The sequence below is a fragment of the Arachis hypogaea genome, chromosome 16 (genome assembly GCF_003086295.3).
Source record: "Arachis hypogaea cultivar Tifrunner chromosome 16, arahy.Tifrunner.gnm2.J5K5, whole genome shotgun sequence".
Taxonomy (NCBI): Eukaryota; Viridiplantae; Streptophyta; class Magnoliopsida; order Fabales; family Fabaceae; genus Arachis; species Arachis hypogaea.
The window spans coordinates 121,144,617-121,150,869 of NC_092051.1; the positions used below are offsets into that span (position 1 = coordinate 121,144,617).

Sequence of the window (6,253 nt, forward strand, 5' to 3'; positions counted from 1 at the left end):
CCAAGTAATGTTTGAGTCTTTGACCGTTCACAATGAAGGTTCGTTGTGACTTTTCTTCCATGATTTCTACTTGTCCATATTTGGAGACCTTGGTGACAAGGAATGGTCCAGACCACCTTGATTTTAGCTTCCCTGGAAATAGCTTCAGCCTAGAATTGTAGAGCAATACTTTTTGTCCTTCTTCAAATTTCCTTGGGGCTATGTTGCTGTCATGCTTCTTCTTTGCTCTTTCTTTGTAAATTTTGGCATTCTCATAAGCTTCCGCTCTGAATTCTTCCAACTCTTGAATTTGCAACATCCTTCTTTCTCCAGCAGCTTTGTTGTCCAAGTTCAAAAGTTTCAAGGCCCAGTATGCCTTGTGCTCCAACTCTAGTGGCAAATGGCAAGCTTTTCCATATACTAGTTGGTAAGGAGACATTCCAATTGGTGTTTTGAAAGCTGTCCTATATGCCCAAAGAGCATCATCTAGCTTAATCGACCAGTCCTTCCTTGAAGTTCCCACAGTCTTTTCCAGGATCCTTTTGAGTTCTCTGTTAGATATTTCGGCTTGCCCACTTGTCTGTGGATGGTATGGTGTGGCTACCTTGTGTTTGACTCCATATTTTAGAAGCAATGCCTCTAATGGTTTGTTGCAGAAGTGGCTTCCTCCATCACTGATGATTGCTCTTGGAACCCCAAAACGGCAAAAAATGTGTTTTCTGAGGAAGTTCATGACTACCTTATTATCATTGGTTGGACTTGCTATTGCTTCAACCCATTTGGAGACATAGTCTACTGCCACAAGAATGTAATTATTTGAGTATGAGGAGGGAAAGGGTCCCATGAAATCTATCCCCCATACATCAAACAATTCAAGTTCCAGAATGAATTGTTGTGGCATTTCATTTCTTCTTGGCAGGTTCCCCGCTTTCTGGCATTCATGGCAGTGCTTCACTAATTCTTTTGCATCTTTGAAGATAGTGGGCCAATAAAAACCACACTGCAACACCTTAGCTGCTGTTCTTTCTCCTGCAAAATGTCCTCCATAAGTGGAGCCATGGCAGTCCCATAAGACTTCCCTTCCTTCTTCCTCGGATATGCATCTTCTGAGTATGCCATCGGAACATTTTTTGAACAAGTATGGTTCGTCCCAGATGAAGTATTTGGCATCATTTACCAATTTCTTCCTTTGATGTTTATTAAATTCCAACGGTAAACTCCCAGTGGCCTTGAAGTTTGCTATGTCTGCAAACCAGGGTGCTTTGTGAATTACCATGAGTTGTTCATCAGGAAAGCACTCATTTATATGTGTGCTTTGTGCGCTTCCTTCTTCACATGGTATTCTTGATAAATGGTCTGCCACCTTGTTCTCTACACCCTTCTTGTCTTTGATTTCAATGTCAAATTCCTGCAACAAAAGAACCCATCTAATAAGTCTTGGTTTGGATTCTTGTTTAGCAAGTAAGTATTTTAAAGCTGAATGATCAGTGAAGACAATGACTTTAGATCCAATGAGATAGGATCTAAATTTGTCAAATGCAAAGACTATTGCCAAGAGTTCTTTTTCAGTGGTTGTGTAATTCCTTTGGTTATCATTCAAGACTTTACTGGCATAATAAATCACATGTACCAAATTGTCTTTCCTTTGTCCTAACACTGCCCCAATAGCAAGGTCTGATGCATCACACATCAGTTCAAAAGGTAAGTTCCAATCAGGTGGGGCAATGATAGGTGCAGAGGAAAGTTTTTGCTTCAAAAGTTCATAGGCTAGCATGCAATTTTTATCAAATACAAAGGGTGTATCAGAGACAAGCAAGTTACTCAAAGGTTTGGCTATTTTAGAAAAGTCTCTAATAAACCTTCTGTAAAAACCAGCGTGTCCCAAAAAACTCCTAACTGCCTTGACATTACTTGGTGGAGGTAATTTTTCAATGAGTTCCACCTTAGCTCTGTCCACCTCAATGCCTCTATTAGAGATTTTGTGGCCAAGGACTATTCCTTCTGTGACCATGAAATGACACTTTTCCCAGTTTAATACTAGGTTAGTCTCTTGGCATCTCTTAAGCACCAAGGCAAGGTGGTGTAGGCAGCTAGGAAAAGAATCTCCAAACACAGAAAAATCGTCCATGAAGACCTCAATAAATTTTTCAATCATGTCCGAAAAGATGGACAGCATGCATCTTTGGAAAGTGGCAGGTGCATTGCACAATCCAAAGGGCATGCGTCTATAAGCAAAAACTCCATATGGACAAACAAATGATGTTTTCTCTTGATCTTTAGGATCAACTACTATTTGGTTGTAGCCTGAATATCCATCTAAAAAACAATAGTAAGCATGTCCGGCAAGCCTTTCAAGCATCTGATCCATGAATGGGAGTGGGAAATGATCCTTTCTGGTGGCTTCATTGAGCTTCCTGTAGTCTATGCACATCCTCCACCCAGTGACGGTTCTTGTGGGTATGAGTTCGTTCTTCTCATTTGGCACCACAGTTATGCCACCTTTCTTGGGAACTACATGGATGGGACTAACCCATGGGCTATCAGAAATGGGGTAGATTACCCCTGCCTGCCATAACTTCATGACTTCCTTTTGTACCACTTCTTTCATGACAGGATTCAATCTTCTCTGAGCTTGAATGGAGGGTCTAGCATCCTCTTCTAACAAGATTTTATGCATGCATATGGATGAACTTATCCCCTTCAAATCGGCTAGGGTCCATCCAATGGCATCTTGATGAGTTTGTAGCACCTTGATCAATTCTTCTTCCTGTTCTTGGCTCAGGGCAGAGCTAATGATAACAGGGTGACTCTCATCACTACCCAAGTATGCATACTTGAGATTAGGGGGCAATGCTTTGAGCTCAGGTTTTGGTGCTTCCTTCTCTTCTTTCACTCTCTCTGGCATGCTTGGCATGGTTGTTTCAGCAGCCTTGATGTCACTAACTTCAATATCCTTGGTGAACTCCTCCTCTGCCACTTCCTTTATTGTTTCCTCGAAAGTTTCTTGTACTGCAATGTCCACTACATCAATCCTCATGCATTCCCTTAGTGATTCTGATGGATAGCTCATTGCCTTGAATACGTTAAACACCAATTTCTCATCATGTAGTCTAAGAGTGAGTTCACCCTTTTGTACATCTATGATGGCTCCAGCAGTAGCCAGGAAGGGTCTTCCCAGAATTATTGAAGCTTTGGCTTCTTCCTCCATATCTAACACCACAAAATCAGCAGGAAATATAAAATCTCCCACTTTCACCAACAAATCCTCAACTATCCCATGAGGGAATTTAAAAGTTCGATCTGCCAATTGGAGGGCCATTCTTGTTGGTTTGGCTTCCTCAATCTTCATTCTTCTCATCATTGTTAGAGACATCAAATTGATGCTGGCCCCTAAGTCACACAAGGCCTTCTCCACCATGACTTCTCCTATGATGCAGGGGATTTGGAAACTGCCTGGGTCCTTCAATTTCTGAGGCAATTTGTGCTGAATGATGGCACTGCATTCTTCAGTTAACAACACAGTTTCCTCATTTCTCCAGCTTCTCTTCTTGGTCATTAATTCTTTTAAGAATTTTGCATAGAGTGGCATTTGCTCTATTGCCTCAGCAAACGGAATGTTGATTTGGAGCTTCTTGAAAATCTCCAAGAACCTGGAGAATTGACCATCTTTTTCACTTTTCATCAAACGTTGAGGATATGGTGCTTTAGGTGTATAAGGCTTCAGGACCTCTTTTTCTTTTGTTGCGGACGGTGTAAAAGATTGTCCTTGTTCCTTGTCTCTCACATGTTTCCTTGCTTCATCCTCTGTGGTTTCCTTTGAGATCTCCTTTAGATTCTTTCCACTTCTGAGGGTTATGGCCTTACATTCTTCCCTTGCAATAGCCTTGGCAGCATGAGAAACGCTCGTCCCAGGGGTTTGCTTAGACAAATACAAAATTTGATTTTCTAGCTTCTGGATGGCAGCTCCTTGGTTTTGCAGGTTAGACTTTACTTCTTCCTTAAAAGCTTTCAATTCGGTTATGTCTTGACTCATGGTTGTAAGCATTCCTTCTATCCGGTTTAATTGATCTTGAAATTGTTGGTTTGGATCAGGTTGGGTAGGTTGATTATTTTGGCCATGATATGATGGTTGGGAGTAAGTGTTTTGTGTGGCTTGGTATGATCTTTGGTTGGAGTTTTGGTATGTGGAATTGTTATGTTGGTTGTGGTTGTAAGGTTTGTGGTTTTGTGGTTGGGTTTGTTGGTTCCCCCACCCAAAGTTTGGGTGATTTTTCCATCCTGGGTTGTAAGTGTTGGAATGTGGATCATATGATTGCCTTTGTTGGTTTCCCACATAGTTGGCCTCTTCCCAATCACCTCCTTCAATGCTTACTTCCTCTTGATCTTGTGTGTGTATTGCAGCCACTTGCTTTGTTTCTAATTGCCTGGTAAGCTCTGCTAGTTGCTTGGCAAACACTTTGTTTTGGGCTAGAATTGTATCAACATGGTTTAGCTTCATGACTCCCTTAGTGTTGTGCCTCTCTGATGCATAGTAGTACTCATTCTCAGCCACTGTCTCAATCACTTCAATGGCTTCTTCCACAGTCTTTTTCCTGTTTAATGAACCTCCCGATGAATGGTCTACCGCCTTCCTTGATTCATAAGAAAGTCCATCATAGAAAATATGCAATTGCACCCAGTCATGGAACATGTCTGGTGGGCATTTCCTTGTCAAATCCTTGAATCTCTCCTATGCCTCGTAGAGAGTTTCACCATCTTGTTGTCTAAAAGTTTGAACCTCAGATCGAAGCCTATTGACCTTTTGTGGGGGGTAGAAACGTGCCAGAAACTTGCTTTCCACCTCATCCCATGTTGTTAGACTCCCCCTTGGGAATGATTCCAGCCACTTAGCTGCTTTGTCCCTAAGTGAAAATGGGAACAAAAGCAGTTTATAGGCATCTTCCTGGACTCCATTGGACTTCACAGTGTCACAAATTCTCAGGAATTTTGTGAGATGTTGGTTGGGATCTTCATTAGCACTCCCACCAAATGAACAATGATTCTCCACAAGTGATATTAGCTGTGGTTTGAGTTCAAAATTGTTGGCCTGAATGGGTGATTTCTGAATGCTGCTACCACAATTCCCAGAGGTTGGGTTTATGTATGAACTAAGAACCCTCCTCTCAGGAATGGCATTGTTTCCATCAGCTCTCTCATGGTTGTGAACTTCTCTATCCATGTTGAGATCTAGAGCTTCCTCAAAATTGTCCTCAGATTCTCCTTCAGGTTCTTCTTCTCCCAGTACTCTCTTCCCTCTTGCTTCCCTTCTAAGTCTATGAAGGGTCCTCTCTGGTTCGGTATATGGAGGAGTTGATGTCTCTCCTCTCCTACCTGTCATACAAGAACACAGCACAGGCAACAACAAGTGAAATACTCTTGGTTAATGGAAGAGTATGGTTAGAGCAATTGAGGAATTAATTCAAACAGTTAGTGAGTCAGTGAGTTAGTTGCTTGAATTTAAAGGCATAAAGAAAGAAAGCATGTAACAGAGTGCAGAAATTAAAATTCAACAAGTAACTTGTACTGAATTAATCAAAACACACAAAAAAATGCTCAATCTAGTTAACTTCCAATTGGAGAATTGTCAATCGAAAACCAATCCCCGGCAACGGCACCATAAACTTGATGCGCATAAACTTGTTATGCTACGATTTAGGAAATTGCACGATCGGCAAAATTCCTTCCGGCAAGTGCACCGGTTATCGTCAAGTAAAAACTCACAATAGAGTGAGGTCGAATCCCACAAAGATTGGTTGAGTGAGCAATTCAGATTAGAAGTGTGTTCTAGTTGAGCGGAATCAAGATTTAGATGAGAATTGCGGAATGTAAAATTGGCGGGAAAAGTAAATGACAAGAAATTGAAATGGCGGAATCTTAAATTGCATGAATTAAAGAGCAGAATGTAAATTGCTGAAATTAAAAGGGAATGGGGGTGATTGCAAGAATTGAGTTGCAGAATGTAAAGAGAAATTGGAAATCAGAAATGGGGAATTCATTGGGTGTTAGGAGATATTGAGATCTCCGAATCAAAACATGTATATCTCTTCCTCAACCAATGCGTTCATTAAATTTTGCTTGGCAATCTTATATGATTGGATCCCAATCCCTTGGCTCACCAATTCTCTCTAAAAACAAACAAATTCCCAATCCCTTGGTTTAAATGTTCATAAGAAGAGATGATGCTCGATCACTGATTATACCACACAGTTTCATGAACCACAATTTGGTAGGATTA

The 6,253-nt window shown here is 41.1% G+C and overlaps 1 non-coding gene across 1 annotated transcript; it reads left to right on the top strand.

Moving 5' to 3' along the window:
• Positions 1 to 4,667: 4,667 nt before the first annotated feature.
• LOC112760013 (small nucleolar RNA R71) lies at positions 4,668 to 4,771 on the top strand. The gene has a single exon (XR_003180472.1). It is a non-coding gene; the product is annotated as a small nucleolar RNA R71 (small nucleolar RNA).
• Positions 4,772 to 6,253: the final 1,482 nt, after the last annotated feature.